Source organism: Neopsephotus bourkii, unplaced genomic scaffold, assembly GCF_033783945.1.
Source record: "Neopsephotus bourkii isolate Nb327-2 ecotype Australia unplaced genomic scaffold, CSIRO-AGI_Nbou_v1 NB_369, whole genome shotgun sequence".
In the NCBI taxonomy this organism is placed as follows: Eukaryota; Metazoa; Chordata; class Aves; order Psittaciformes; family Psittacidae; genus Neopsephotus; species Neopsephotus bourkii.
This window is the reverse complement of record NW_026900875.1, coordinates 2,133,555-2,150,436: the sequence shown is the minus strand read 5'-3', so window position 1 is coordinate 2,150,436 and position 16,882 is coordinate 2,133,555. Positions and strand designations below refer to the sequence as shown.

General features: G+C 43.7%; 1 long non-coding RNA gene across 1 annotated transcript in view; it reads right to left on the bottom strand.

Moving 5' to 3' along the window:
• Positions 1 to 16,882, bottom strand: part of LOC133209838 (uncharacterized) — a 32,471-nt gene that overhangs the window by 3,583 nt on the left and 12,006 nt on the right. Inside the window, exon 2 of the long non-coding RNA XR_009724778.1 lies at positions 7,313 to 7,517. This is a non-coding gene — a long non-coding RNA (uncharacterized LOC133209838). The remainder of the gene's footprint in view (positions 1 to 7,312; positions 7,518 to 16,882) is intronic.

Sequence of the window (16,882 nt, the reverse complement as noted above, 5' to 3'; positions counted from 1 at the left end):
CCTGGTAAAGAGGAGGGGACCTCATCTGAGGGGGAATCCTGTTTAGCCCAAGTGATCAGCCCTCAAAACCCATCTCAGGATCTGCCTGCAATGCCTTTCTTGTGACATGTAACTAGAGCGGTTCTACAAATCAACAAGTTACACTACTTTTCTGGGCAAGTCAACTCCAAAGCAGAATGCCTAACTGTGGCTCTCCCCATTTCCAGGGCCAATAGCATATGGGGTACACCTTTATGGATACTCACATACATACAAGCAAAGCAAGCACCATGACCTTAAAAGTAAATGCTGGAGCCCAAACCATGCTCCTACATGCTCCTGCTCAATTTGCAGAACAGGAGAGAGGAGGTTATGGGGTAGCAAGTCTGATACAGGCAGCAGTCAGATTGACAGTGCTGGTGGATGTAGGAAAGTGAAAGAATCTAGGTGGGAGTGCACAGCCAAATTAGGGGTCGAAGGGTTAAGAGAAGAGAGCCCATTATTCCCCACTACCACTGTGTTCCAGGCATAAGAAACATTTGGAGCTAATTAGAGGGAGAGCAGAACAATGCACTAGAGAAAGCAACAATGCCCTGTTTCAACCCAGCAGATGAGCTTCGTGCTCAGAGCAAATTGGTCTAAAATGAGTATTGCTCTATCTCAAAACCAAAAAGGTGTGACCTACTCTCTGACCCTGGCATCAGCTGGCAGGAACAGAATTGACAGAATGATTCTTCATCCCCATCATGTAGAGATTGAGCATATTCAATTCCATCTCAGAAATAAAAGCCATCAGCTTTTCCATCTGATTTGGGGTAACTAATAATACAGAACTGCACTTATTAACTAAACTGGACTGTATTGTGAAGAGCTCCACGGCAACAACTAAATGGACTTGACATAAACAGCCATGAGAGGGTCTTTGTGACTTCGAAGCCTTAAGTAATAGCCTTAACATTTGCAAAAGTAAAGTATTTGCTTTTTAAAATTATTATAATGGACTTTTGTGAAAATTTTGCTCCTGAATAATACAAATTTCCAAATCTGAGGCTACAGCACGTAAATGCTAGGCTCTACACAAGATCTGGGAAACTTCTGGAAGTTATTCTGGAGTAACTTCTGGAAGTTATTTTCCAAAGCCACTTAGAAGCTTCAGTGTCAAGCTAGCTTGATTTTATTGTGAGTTGATTATTTGGGTGTTGTCTTCTAGTGAAGTCGCTCTGAGACACTCCACTTGATGACAATAGGGCTCACGTTCTGAAGAATTAATACTTTAAGTTTTAATGTCTGGGGAAAGAGGCAAAATGTTGAAGGCTCAAAGAAACTTAAATTATCATTGGACTAGTGGGCTACAAGCAGGTATTTTTAGGTATCCCAATTCCCAGTATTTGTCATCAGAGAAACCTCAAAAGCTCCTAGGTCTCAGAGCACCTTACTGAAAGCTGCATGGGCACTACCTGTATTTGATAGCCACTAAACAGACATCTGTAAAAACTTCTGTCTGCAGGCAGAAATGAACACATCAACATTTAACAAATGACAAATGCTCTTCATAAGGGATGCCCATCAAACATTTTCAAACCTTACACAAGCCACCACTTCATCTGAACCAGTTTGAAAGCCACTTTGACACATCTTCACAACATGCAACAAAGCACAGGACCTGGAGCATGGCAGCAGACCATCCCAAAGGGAAAACTGCCATAGGAGCCAGCCTGACAGCTGCAGTGACATAGCTAACCTTCACATAGGGAAGAGCAGGTCACACTGTATCTACCCTTTACCACCCTTCTTTGCTAGGGCTATTTAAAAGATAAATCAAATATACATGATTGCCAGGACAGACAAGTGCTAACATGAATATTGTTCCTAAGAGGAGGTATTACCTCCAGTGGTCCTGGAAGAACGTGAATGGGCTGACAGCATCACAGGATCACAGCACCATTCCCTACCCTCAAGGGACCTGCACTTAACTGTTGTTTCCAGCTGGCTCTTAGCCTATCATTAGGTTAAGCAGCCTGCAATATTTGATGTGTAATTACACTGTCATGGCAGCCTGCACCCAGCCATTACAAAATAATTTCAATGTGGTTACCAGGATTCTAGAGGCTTCAGTGTATGGATGACAGCCCTAGGGCTTCCACATGCCAGACCAAACGTCACTATGACAGTGCAGATTTACCACCTAACTACATCCTTAAAAAAGTTAACCTTCCCCCCCAAATCCCCTATAAAGAAGGACAAGAAGTGAAAGCAAGAGGAAAAAGTCAATGGCAAGGATAGAATGCCAAGCAAGAGAGCAGAAAACTAGTCACTGTATATGGGGAACTGCACAGATCTGTATTCCCATCTTCTGCAAGGAATTCCCTACATTTCAGAGCCTATCTGGTACAGTGATATAGACCCTGAGGAGCAGACAATTTAAGAGATGCCTGTATTGAGGATACTGCATTCCCAAAAGACAGTGGAAGAAGCCTGTTGGCAGCGTATCTTCTTGCTGCCAAATGATCAAATCGGTTGTTGCAGAAATCTGGGTATATTTCCTATGCTGTCCACAACAATTGGATAATAGCAATGTTTTAAGGAGCAGATTCCTCTGTGCCTACACCAGCTTAAAACTGTCTTTGGAAAAGGAGCGTTTTCCTCCCCATTTTGTCTGGTCTGTTCCAGTCACAAATTCTTTGGAGAAGGGAATGGCTGAGGTTCAGGGCGTGTTCGAACATCACCCAGCACTAGGAAATGCAGCATCAGTTTTTGCCTCTTGTGGCCAAGACCACATAAAAGGCAGACTTGGCACCTTCAACCTGGGATTTAGCAACAAGAGGGTATTTCAGTGACATTTGGGAAAAAAACACGTAGTGATTGCTGTCTGCTAGGTTGGAAGATCTTAATACTGTTTTAGCAAGACCAAGTTCTACAAGGGGGAAAGCCATTTACTCAATCTTCTGTGCTCTTTTCTGTCTTCACCTGCACTAAGATCAACTGGTCAACACTACTTCTTGTGTGAAGCGTCACTTCCTGCAAAAAGCAGAAAGTGAGTTTTCGTTACGGGCTTGGCGTGAGCAGCAAATCAGCCATGGAATTAGTTGGTCCAGAGTTCAGATCCAACCTTGGAGAACAGTGTGAAGTGTTTGCTACCACAACACTGTCATGGAAATGGATGCCTTGCAGTAATTCTAACCTAAGGTATCTCCTCCTTTTCACTGTCTTTTCAGGCACGTTGAATAACAATAGCATGGGATTGAGAGAGGATATCAATGTCAGTTCTCCATTAGTGATGCTGGCTCCTCCAGCAGCTATCCATTCTCTTACTCGTATAAATGCCCACCTTCCTTCCAGCAACATTAACCTCCACTAACTCAAGATCAGGTAGGGACTTCTTTTCTGCACCTCTTCAGGACAGCAAATAAAAACACAAGTTTTTCAGGAAGTATTAAGATGGAAAGCTGTATTTAAGACTTGGAAAAAAAGGCCTTCTCTCAAAAGATGACATTCTGTGGGTGATGTCTTGGGCTGATATACAGCCGTTTAGTACAAAATGGCTTTCCAAAGCACCTAAACCTGATCCTGCCAGCACCTACTTCTGCACTTTTCAAATGGCTTTAAGAGACCTCAGAATTGTCAAGAACAGCAATAGTTGTTATTCTTGTCTCCGCTAAATCTAGGATGCCACCTGCAAAGCTTCTACAGAACATTTACACTCTCAGACAAGAGTGATGTGCCACCTATTAGAATGAAGACTTGTCATTTGCCAACTGCTAGGATTTTTTTAACCAGAAATAGGCACTGCAGAGAAGCACCAAGTTCCAGCAAAAAGAAAAGCTCTGGCATCAGCCTTTATTGTTTCCTTTAAAGAAGCAGCTAGCAGAGACCTTTAAATCGAAATCAATAATGATTCAAGTTCCCATCTCTCATTGCCTGCTCTGAGCAAATCACAGATTCACTGACGTTGACATGTCTGTTATTATTATCTTGTCTAAACAAAGAAAACAGTAATAACTCAGAAAAATGCATCCACAATTTGTAATCAGTAGGTTTCCAAGTACTTTTCAAAAAGGACGGTGTAATTATCTTGGTTTTATGGGTGACTATCTGCATTTTAATACTGGAAGAATGAACTTGCTCAGCTAGCCAATGAAATAACAAGGAATGGAGCCAGATATCTTGAATCCCTATCAAATGCCTTCCAGATAACACTCTAGGTAATATAATCAATTAGAAACATTACATATCACTCATCTTCAAAGAATTTCACAAACAATGAACAGACATCATCAGTGTTAAACCACACTGTGCATCTCAGTATCCCATTGCACCATCTGCTTTGATCATCTTTGCTCTATGCTTAGAATTCATGTAATTAATAGATCCCATTCTAAGAGGACTGAGATAACTGACTTATCTAGAAATCACTTCAGAAGAATATAACTAGAAATAGATCTTCATTCTAAATATACATCTAACTGTAGACGCGCTAGGCCGAACACCAGCTTCATGCTAAACAACGCTGGCACCTAGTCCAGCACAACCCAGTTAGCTTGGGCATTTGTTCTGTATCCACATACCTCACATGCACCGCTGTGCTGCAGCTGTTCCAGGCCTCCCATGTCTTCTTTCCAACAACACATCACCCACACCATCACCACAGCCAAAACCCATATTTACATTCACAATCTCTCAGACAAAATCCAGAAGCTTGAGAAGTTTTCTTTGTACTTTTGGTGACATGGATCTTCTATGGCTTGGTCAAGCACTTGTGTCTAAAATAAGAAAATGTTGTGGAAGAACAGTAAAATAAACCTGACAATAAAAGACCACAGCTAAAATGTAACTACTTCTGCTTCATTTTCAGATCATCAGATCCGTGTCAAATGTGTAGATGGTGCCTTCATAGAAAACCATTAACATTAGTTTGCTTTAGATCCTGTACTCCATAGTAGACAAGTCAAAATTACTTATCTAGTCCATTACCTATTCTTTACGTGGCCAAAAGCCCAAACAAAACAAAATAAAAAAGACAATCATTCATGTCCCAACATTTCTCATGCAGATGGCAACAAGGCAACCATGACACCATGACATTCTGACAGTCTGTCAAAGGTTTCACCACAAGGGAGGACCTACTAGGTCTGAGCAAGAAATATCTCAGTCACCAAAATGCTGAAAACTATCAAAGTGATCTTGAAGATCTTAAGCTGTTATAACAGAACCCAAGGCAGAAGCACAGGGAGCCTCATGGGTTACTGCAATCACCTGTTGGTTTACAGAAGTTTCTAACATGTTTAAGAGGATTCTTTGTTGCATATGTGTTATTTCAGCAGCTTTCCTGAAACTACATTAAATTTAGAGCAATGTTAAACAAGGAAAGGAAAAACAGAATAGAAAAATCTAGCTGATTCTGTATGACACATTAGTATCAACAGCTGACATAAAAGGCAGAGCTGGAGGGGAGAAAGTACAGAGCTACTGGTAGTCTCTCCTGAGATACAAGAAGATGTGTAAGGAGATACAGTAAGAGTTGTGTGAAGTCCCCATACCTCACATATTCATTTGCCTAGAAAGCTCACAAGCTTCAACATGAGTGGCTTTTTCCGTCAGTAGCAAAATGCAGAACCAGGAGCATTTAGATGGTTTCAGCCTCACCCACCTCCCTCTTGCCTTGATCATCTTTGCTCAGAGGACATAAAGCTACTTTCCACAAAGAAATGCAGAGCAAAAGGATTAGACAAAAATGACTGTAATTAACAAAGCCAGATTATTTTGTCTGCTAGAAAGTAAGATTCAGTTCTGCAAGTTACTGACTATACCTTTAGCCCCCAAAGCACTTCTGATTTGCCTCCCAGAACTGAACTCAAAGTCAGTAAATAATTACTTTCTCATATAATCATTATACTTTGGGGTTTAACCACTTGAATATTAACCTCTAAAATGAAGGCTATTATGAGCGTGCTTACATGCTCGATTTCATACATTCATGTTATTTGACTCATACAGGCAGAGTCTTATGTGACTGAAGTCTTCAGATTAGTTTTTGGGAGTATGTAGGAAGCCTGAATTGGCAAGTTCCAAACCTAAGCACAGGGAACTTACCTATTTCAGTGCTGCTGCTCAAAGCACAGTACAGTCTATGGCACAGCAACAAAGAGCCATTAATTAGACAGCAACAATCTCATGGGTTTAGCTCCATTCCTCCATACATCACATGTTCTTAACTGTTGAATTTAGGAATAATTATTTGTGCCACTCCCTTTACCTTTGGGGTACAAGAGCTCATGGACAGCCACTGATTGCAGTTTATAAATATCTCTGCTGATGAGTAAGGCTCTCCAGAGGTGGTATTTTGGAACAGCATTCTCCAGAACAGAACTAGAGACCACATTCACACATTCCACAGGTTAGTGGCTTTCAGTGAACTTTTTTCCCTCCAGAAAGTCTCTCTGCCCATCCCTTAGATTGGTACATAAACTAAGGGCACAGCCTTGCAAGGTGTCAAGCAGCTTCTCTCAGGAGTTTAAAGCACTTATAATTGAGCCTTTGCAATAAATGACTAACACAATAAATGGCAGTGATTGACCATGAACACCCTGACACCATCTTTGTACATTCTCATATTACATTTACCACCATGAAAGAAGGTGTTGCAGTTGGTCACCGCAAGGTAATTTCAGTCTCCTCTACTGTGTTCTGCTTCTTAAGCATTAGGGAATAAACCACCACCAACATAACAAATTAGACAGCAACATACATTAGGAATTTGCTGCAACTCCAGCCCTCCGTGACTAGCACAGCTAGTGTAAACAAAGGCTGCAATTTGCACCAACTGTTTACTCTGATTATAAGTCAGGGTTAGCTTTGCCAGTACAAATTATGTCTCCCTTTGTGTTCAAGAAAGCTGGCCATAGACTAGAGAAATTGAGACAAATTTTTTGTATTAAATGAGTTGTCTGATTAGATAAATCCCTTTTTACTAGCTTTTATTTCTCCATCAGTGACCAGGGATTTTGCAGCATTTATATGCCTTGTCTTCCACCACTACTCAAATATAGATTTAGCTTGTATCATCACTAGAAGTTATGGAGACAGAAATTCATCTGCTGGTGCAAATCACAGCTTGAAAGCTAGTGAATGAGCTCAAACTACTGGGCACTTCCTTGACCTGTAAATGTAAGTCATGAAACCCTAATTCAAATTTGGGGTCACTAAAACAGAGCACTTATGATTTACTTGGCTATATAAAAGCTGAGTATTCGAGATGAAACTCCAGCTCCCAAACAATTCCTAGCATGTATGGACGAGTGATCAGTGAAAATAAACCTTTACTGGCTTTGCTTACCCTGGTAATGAAGAACTTCATGTAAGGAATGCTGCTTTGTACAAGAGCTTGCACAGAGAGTGGGTTTGGAAGTCACAGGTGAAGTCATGAGACTCCCAGTCAAGTGAGAATCTGAAGCTTTCCCATTACCATCTTTGTCACGTTTCTTTTCCACTTGCCCCATCTGGAACTCTTGCTTGTTTTTACCATCTGACATTTCAACAGCCTAAAACCAAGAAAAACAACTCTTTTAAACAACCAAAATGTTTGATCAGATCTTCTACATAAATGAAACGGCTAGTTTATGCCAGGCATCTGAACTTGGTAAAAATAAATGAGTGCTTCAAACCCACTATTGTTCTTAAGGTCTCTGACCTTCAAAACATCATTCTATTCTATTTGTAAACAACACAGACATGACAGAACATGTGAATACCACTTTACCCTTTGGTAGCAGCATCCATCCCAAGACCTCAAAGTGTTCTGCAAATATTAGCTAAGACTCTTATGCCTCTAAAGACTCCTACTGTTCCACAAATATTAGCTGAATCTCTCCCCGTGCCACACTGCTCATAGGTGTTAGTGCTATTCTCCAAGTTCAGAAAGATTGAATGCTCCAACTAAGGTTATTCAAGAGTTCTGTAAAAGACTCAGGCAATGTAACTCACCACACAGTTATGGAGCTGTGATGAACATTAGTAGAAAACGCTTAGTTTCAGGTAAACAGCAGTTTAGAACACCTGCACTGGTACATCTAGACCAGTTGCTAGCCACTGATGTGCTAACAAGATAAGGTAATGGTAACTTCTACATAGTAGTAGACTAAACTTCCTAGGAGGACTCATTGGAAAAAATTCATTTCCAAGGCACAGAAAACATGCCTGGATTTCCCTCATGTCTGTCTTGCACCTTCTGGAAAACTGGTTGTGGACATTTATTTTACGGAAATTTTCAACATACCTTGAGAGGGGATATCACTCCAACCTCTCACCACGACTGAAGTTTATGTTGATTGTGGTTCCCTCTGGGCCCTTTGCGTCCCTCTGATGCCATCAGAGGATAGGAACACCTGTGTTGTTTTGGGTCACCCACACTTCCCAAGCAGCCCATCTACCACAGGCTTATGCAAGAAACAAGTCTCCCAAGGGTGGAAGCCCAGAACCTGCACTTTGCAAAATCGAAATACAAAGCAAAGTTTCAAAATATGCATTTCTTGCCTGTAAATGACAGTTCATTTCCGTTAGGGAATCAGTTAAAATTATCTTCTTGAAGGAGTGATACTACTCTATATTAACATAAAATTGTACCCAGTTTAAGATGATAAATACGATGCTCAGTCTATCATTATAGATGATGTGTTAGGGTTCTTTTCCCCTGAGAATTTTCTCTTCTATATTTTATGCAGTCTTCAGTCTGCATTGAACCTGAACTGAAAAAGCTGAGTGATGTTGACATGGGAGAAAACAACAATAGCAGTCAGTAAGAGGTTAAGGTTCACCAAGTGGTTATTTTATTGTTGGATACAAGGGGCAGTGCACACAGGTGTTGGCTTTTGGCCTTTTTACAACATACTGTTGACTCTTGGAATGCCCTGTGACCATTACACAACACTGATAAGGAGCATTACCAGAGCCTTCAAAGCACTACAGGAGCAAAAAGAGAAGGCCAGTGGACAACTTCGTGACAGCCCATAGGTACCATTGAGTTCCCTCAGCAGGGAAAACTACTTGTTACTACAGTGCAATTAAGGCTGCAGGTAAAATGCAGAGCTAAAAGTGAGAGCTAGGAGCCTGAGCCAGCCAGCCAAACTCAGTAGGAAAACAAAACCTGCACCATTAACTTGGGCCTGGGTAGGAAGGTCCAACACAAGTCAAATGGTGAATTGTTTCCCTGAATGCCTGCAGCTCAAGACTGGTTACCTGACTGGAGGTACAACAGAGGTCCCAGCTTTTGTGCAAGGGTAACCATGCAGATTTTGATGGCATAACTTACAAAATTGATCAAACTAGAACAGCCAGTCTCAGTCTTTCATAGTTCAAAGTGTGGGGGTGGGGAGAGAGGGAACAAAAACCAAGCATAAAAGAAGTCTGAAACCCTCTTTCTTTATTCTATAACTCAGACTGCTAGAAGCAAGAGAGAATTCTTCAATCAATAGAAGTGATTTTTCAATCATCAAAACTGACGCACAGGCCAAAACTGGGAAACACTTCTGCTCTTCATAAGAAGCCTGGAGGACTGTCCTCAGAAGAGCAGCCAGGTTCCCTCTTCCAAGAGGTCTGTTGGAGGTTGTACTTTGAGACTGGTAGTGTGCCCAGTTCCCAGCTACTTTGGCCATGACTCTTGGCTATTATACAACCTGATCCATGTCATCACCATCTCACTCTTAAACCCAGGTGCATAGTTAAACACTGTGCACCCCTGAACACGGTTACAACCTTCATGTTCTCCAAAAGCCTGAAGTCCTTCTGAGGCAATACAGAGAAGCTAAGTCCCAATCCTGGAGAGCTGCCTTTTCTCCAGAAGTAGGTTAGGAAAGTGAATCTGCCTTCTTTCTGAATTGGCTCCTTTAACTCCCTGGCTAAAGAGCTGCTCTCAAACCTCCTCTTAGCTGTTACGACAGAAAATCTTCATCTCCCTGTGTTGTCCTGCTGCAGATGGTGTAGAAAGGTCTTCAGCTGGAATGACCCTGGCATGAGGCCTAGGGAGAAGAACAACCTTGCTGTATCACTCTCCCCTCACTGCTAAGAGCCCCAAAGGCTCCCTGTGTGGCTCTCTAAGCTGAACTAGCTCTGCAGGCTCCAGACTTGCTGGGCAAGTCTTCCCAACCTCCCATACCCATGGGTTACAATCAGCACTGCCAAGAAGCCTCAGTACCACAGGCAGGTTCCTGTTCGGCAGGATACTGTATAAATGCAAGCTAAGATGCTTCCTACCCTGAAACACTTGATGTTTAAGCAGAAAAAAAACCCCAAAAGATAGCAAAATAAAGGGGTGGCCTTAATGAGTGCACACAGTTAATCCAAGAACCTAGGCTTTTGTTGCAGAGCAATACAAGGTTTACCACTGATGCTGCTGTTGGTCTTTTTAACAGACCAGTGGAGTCACAACATAGCTGGTGTGTCTGGTGCTTCCCACAGGCTGTGCACACAATCCAGGGAGTGCTTGAAGTTAGGTGACCTTGTCTTTGATGCTGGATGTCAGGATGAACAGAGGATGAATCTGTCTTCGGAGTGATATGTTCATACCTATCGACTTATGCCACACCACAGACTTCTTTTGAAGCAAGAGCAGCTGGCACAGCATTCTCATCTCTGCTTTATTGCTGCCCCGTCCACCCGTCCACAAGGAGGTCACATCCCCTCTAACAACTTCTTTGCTTTGCAGCTTACTCCTGCTTATTTCAAAGTTGCTGCCAGCATTGCGTTGTTTCCATAGAACCCCAGGGAACTTCTAACCTCAAAGTTGAGCAAAACGAAGTCCTTTGAATATTTTCCAATTAACCTGAGATTGACACTAACATTTTTCTCTCAGTGTTCCCACTATTCGAACAATTGGATTTCTCCTGCATGCCCCACTTGCCTGGCCTTTTGCAGCATCAAAGATCTAAGTAATTCTTTTCCCAAAGATCACCCTGGCTTTAAAGCAGAGAGATCCCTTTCTGCTAATTTCACTTCTACATTGCCCTTCTGTGTTGTGTCATTTAGTGACAGAGATCAGAGAAGCCTTGCAGCAGCACTAATCCAGGAAAGATATCAAAGAGACAGCGTGGCAGGTTTTTTATATACTAGCAATGAAAGCAACTTACTACTGCTGAAAGCCTTCAGGGTTGCATTCTGCTCCCAGTCTCACAGCATAAGTATCCAGAGAAATACCTTCCTGTCATGACAGAGGATTAGTCCAGAGCCAGCAGAGAACACAATTGCAATGCCATAAAAAGTGTCAACATTTATAATTTAAGCAAGAGGCTGGAGGTAGCGGACCCTGTCACGGTCTGGTGCTTGCAGAAGCATGCCAGCCTTCAAGAACCTGCAGGCACTGTGGCCCGTTAGCCAAACTTCATTTGAGCTGATGGCAATGCTGGAATGCAGGAACCCTCTCTTGGCTAAAAAGGCAGTTCTGCCAGCAAAGTCGCAGGCAGATTCTGTGGAACCCAGAAGAAATGGAGGAGAAGACTCCCAACACATAGCAAATAGCAGCACTCCCTGCAGATACACAGACCACACAGCACCTAGAGAGCCGCCAGCACACTAGAGACAACATGTTTATATCATTTATCGCCCACTGTTGCTTAGGTAAGGCATATCTAAAAGCTATTGGGCAGATTGCCAATGTGTCCCAATTGCTGATGTGGGGAGTTTCTGAGCACTTTCAGTCCATTAGCTTGCAAATGTCCCTCTGAAGAAGGTAAAGTATTGTTGCCCACATTTCACAGACAGGAAAAGGGAGGTACAGAGAGCCAAGTATCCCAGTTCTCCCTCCTTTCTTTCTAAACTATAAACAAAAATAATCTTTCCCCAGATTACTTGAGCCAAAGGCTCTACTGGAAAAGGGAAGCTGCCCCTTGCCTGGAACCAAGTATCCAAGAGTAGCTGGAGGTAGCAGCCTGAAACCTATGCAGTGTCTGACTTGGTTTTATGGTGAGACCTTTTCCTCCAGCATATCTCTGTGATCCTTGCTTGTGCTCAGGAAAACATGCTGTACTCTGTGTGCTCAAGGAGTTCACCTTCAATAAATAATCTGAACAAAGGGAGTCAATTCTGGCACAGTAGCACGGGTTGCTGCAGGGAGAATTTGCAGCAATGTCAAACTCACCTTTGCTGGTGGCTGCTGCCACTTGCTGGGAAGGAATCCAGCCCCCAAAGGGGAACACTTAGGAATATCAAAAGCCAAGAGCAATTTCATCCCCATTAGTTAATATCAAATATAAAGGACCTTTCCAGAACATAGCAAGCAGTTATTGTCTCCTTGAAAGACAGTTAAGAAAGAGCTGGGTTTTAGGATCCTTAAATGATAAGACAGAAATACATAGATTTTTTTTTTTTTTTGTTATTTTTTAAGAATGATTGCAGGGTAGTATTGCTTAGTAAGCATCAGTAACACTCAGATTACTGCCTGGAAAAGTCCTGGGTCAGAGACATTATTGACCCAGTTCAGAGAACAAGCAGTGAGTCCCACGGGCAATACTGTTCAAGATGTTGGGCAAAACAGCCAACAGCATCCTTTCTGGTTTTAATAAAATGAAGTGGCTTTCATTCTTCCTATCCTGTAAAAACAGAGGAAAAACAAAACAAAACTAAAACACCAACTATGGGTGATAGGTCATTCTGAAAGAAGGGCAGGATCCAGAATTAAACAATAAATATCAAAGCACTGCTGAAATTCCAAAAAGTAGTTAAGCAGACCCACACTATGAAACAGGACTATGCAGCTTTCAAGCTCAGGTCCCTCAGGGCACTTGGGGTCTCTTGCAGATACTTGCTAATATTGGGTCAGTGTACCAGCATGAAGCTGGTCCAGAGAATGCTGTTTAGTCTACAGGTGTACAAAATAAGGCTTCAGCAGCAAAGGTGGTCCTTCCCCACACTGAATTTAAGAGGTTGAAGCAAAAGAAGCATTCACCTCATAGTCCTTGACAGATGATTGCAGCCCTACAGAAACATGGTAAAAGGAGCATGAAACTTAATAAGGGTAATGAACATGGAGAACAATAATCAGCTTGTCTAGGAATGAGAGTTTCCAGTCTGTCTAGCCCATAGCTGATGGCGAAGACCAGGATTATTGAGCCAGGCTGGAGAAGAAAAGCTGGTGGAGTTGACATTCAAGGGTGGTGGATGTTCACAGAGCAGGCACAAGGGATCCAGAAAATTTCTGGATGACTTTGGTTCTCCCATAGATGCTCTTTTGCTAAACAACATCTACCTTCCCTTCTTTCTCCATACTCTCCTCTGCAAAATCCTTTGTTTCTTTACCTGTCAAAACTCAGGAATAAAAGAACTTTCTCCTCTTTCGTGAGTTAAATGCAACAGTGAGAGCGAAGCATATAACAGGAGTTACTATTGCCTAGAAGAAGATAAAGAAATTCTCCCTTAAGATTCCCACTATGACCATGCTCCTGCTACAGTTTCCAAGCACAAGAATCCATGGCAAAACCTGCATCAGAAACCAACTTCACTGCTAAATAAGTGTTAGCAGAAATAGGTAAACAGCCTTGCACTCTGTCATACTCTCTGAAAGACTGAGCATGCCAGCAAAGGCAACACAGACTCTCAGAGCAGTAAATAGCCAAGTAGGCAGAGCAAACAAACATTTGAAACTCCATATGGCATAAAACCTCTCTTCAGAAGGAGGAGGTGAAAACAGTTTTGTCAGAAAGGACGTTTTTCTCCCCTTCCCTTCTCCCCACTTCCCCAGCCCTTCCTTCTCTTGTTTACTTTGTTTCCCTGTTTCTAACCAAGTAAGAGAAAATCTAGTATTTGTGGAATTGGACTTTTTCTGTTTAACTCCAGCTGTGCATACTGGCTTGGTAAAATTTGCCCAGTCTAACAAGCCTGAAATAAAACCCTAGTGATTTTTACACTACTAAAATGACCAGCCCTTGACAGGACTAACAATTATCTATGAGTTCCAAAGCAGCAGCTTGTTGCGTGGCACAGCACCGTGTCTGGGGATGCAGAGGCTTTCTGTGGTTTTTGCTGTAGCTTTTCAGCTTCTTTTGAAACATGGCAGCACAGGGAGCTCTACAGCAAAAAAAAAAAAAAAAAAACACAGACAAACAAGCAAACAAAACCACCACAGAAAAACAACTCAGAAGGAATTCTACCTGTCACAGGCATGGGGTTGGAGGGACCTGTTAGTTTCAGGTCAAGGATGAAGCAGCATTCAAATTCAGATAAAAGCACCTGCCAGACACACCAACCATGAGGCTTCTTAGGGTAGGCAGGCTCCTGCTGTGGTCCCCACCACATGGTAGCTGTACCACTTTCTTTATGGGGAATACCTGCATGCATAGACCCAGAGATAAAGAGGAAGGCAGGCGGTTTCCTTGTGTTTGATTTAGAAAGAGTGGCTGCTTTGGGATCTAACACCTAGCTCTTACCAGAGAGGGTCTGGGGCCTGCAACTGCATTATCCAGTATCAGAAAGTCCCCTTGGGCAGGGACTGTGGGAACAGATGCTGACCTCAGCCAGGCAGCACGAAAACAAACCTCAGTACAAAAGGGCAGGACGCCATGAAATAAGAGTCCTTGGGAAAGAAAACAGGGAGAAACCAAAGCTCAAATCTTGATGCTTCTAGGAGATGTGGAGAGGCATAACTGAAAAGGATGAAACATGGCCAGCACAGGGTTGCACAAGGACAGGCTGAGGGTCTGAGCAGGGCCAGCAGCCTGGGCCAGCTGGGGAAGGAGCAGCAACACCTCTGCTGCAACCAAGGGCTGCTTCCAGGGTGGCAAGCAAAACCTGTCAGTGCCAGCCATACTGCTGCTTTCTGTTTGCTTGCTGAGGTCTGGCAGACAGACTCGCCCTTCGATGTCTGCTTGGTTGGTGCCCAGCATAGCACCAAGAGCCTCTCAGTCCTGCTTGAAGGTTGAGAACAAACTTTTGCCCAGGATGAGGCAGGAATGGGGAAGGTAGGTGGCAACCTGTCTTGTTTTCATGTCTTTTCAGACTGAACATTTGGGAAGGAAAGTTTGCCTCGGACTGAACCTCTGTCTGGTATTAATTCAGCTCAAATTTGTAGTCACCACAGGCAGCAGGGAAGCTGCAATAGCTATTAGAGAACAAGCCAAAGAAGTAAAAGCAAGCAAGGACAAAGAGTAGCCCTTGCCCTCTCCTGAAAACAGAAATGAGGCTCCAGGATCCAAATTAAAAAGCAAGTACTAGTCACCAGCACTAGCAAGTCACTGTGGACTGGCCAGCAGCACGGCAGCCGCAGCAGCCAGAGCCTGTCTGCCAGCAAGCAGCTCTGGCACAGTAACCATGGCACACCCTCCTCAGGCGTTCAAGCCCCAGCTGAGGAGCCCGAAGCCGACGGGGAGCGGCTGCGAAATGAGGCGAGGGAAAAAAGGCAGCCCTGCCGCAGGGGATGGAGAGGAGCAACCAGTGTGCCTCCTCCTGCAATTGCTGCTGGCCAGGTGCCTCCAACATGTTGGGTGTTGGTCATTCCTTGGCTGGGGGTTCTGAGCTGCCAAGGTACCCAGAAAGAGCAAACTGCAAAAGGAAACGGGACCATTGCATGGTAGAGACAATAAAAATATGAGACAGGTCAGTAGCCAGCAGTATCACCCAAGACACCTGGCATCCTCGCTGCCCTTGCTCACATAGGCACCACCCTCAAAGCCTCAAGGAGACGGCAGTTTCCTCCCTGAAGGCTGGAGGTGGTTTCTTATCGGCTTGCGTTGCCCCCTGCCCCCCCCCCCCCCCCCCCGGCTTCCCGCGGGCAGCTCCGGACCCCTGTGGTCTGGTGCCATCGCCTGCTTGGACAGGAGGTGGCAGCAGATGGCCGCCCACAACGCCCAGCCAGGTCCGGAGCATCTCCCGCGGGCACCTTGGTACTCGGGGGGATAAGTCCTCGCCGGCCCCCAGCGGATGGAGGAAAGATAGCAGGAGGTGCTCCCTGGGAGCACTCATCCTCACCGGGGTGCGCCCTCTCACATCCCTGCCCCGCTGGCTCTGTTGCTCCCATCCAATTCCACACTTGCCACACCCGTGGAAGAGCTTTGCCACAAACTGAGATTCTTAAAAGCAGCCCCTATAAAGAAAACAGACGGCAGCAAATAAGAAACTCTGATTATTATTGATTAATGCAGGATTAAATTGGCAATAGGAGATATTGGGTGGCAGCAGAAATTAATGCAGACGCTATGAGTAGAAGGGAAGGAAAAAAAACAACATGAAGAAAAATCAGAAGGAAGGAGAGATGCATGCTGCCCAGGTCTCAGCATGTTCTCAACAATCAGGAATCATGCTCAGATAACATTATGATCTACAAATGTTTGTCCCTTCACCAGCATTCACCAGAATACATAATTTTTCCTGAAGGATTTGTTTGTTTGTTTGGTGTTTTGTTTGTTTGTTTTTTTTTTGGGGGGGTGGTGTTAAATAGTAACTGGAATAGTTTTCCAACATTTTGAAATTTCCACTTCCATCTGCCAGCTTAGGAAATACCAATGGGCAATCAGACCAGCCCAGCTGAAACAGGGAGTCCCAGAAATCTGCTCTCTCCAGATCCCAATGGCTACCTTCCTCAGACTTCTAAAGCCTGGAAAAAAACCCTGAATTTTAGAGTTCCTACAAGACATTTCCCCAGAGCTGCGAAGGGAATTTGAGGGTTTGGTAATCGTGTACTGAAACAATGACACAAATGGGCATGGACACCAGTACAAGGAATGGAATGGGACACCCCATTAGCCAGCTCCTACCTTTCATCCCACCTCTGTAGTCTGGTGCTGTATCACATAGTCATCCTCCAGGCAGTGCACCACTGGCTTAGTTTGCTCCTGTAGCCCTGAGTGAGACTTGGTCTTTCAGGGAAAGTAGCCATGATGATTGAAGCTGCACATTCAAGCACCCTTTTCTATCTTCATGTGCTGGA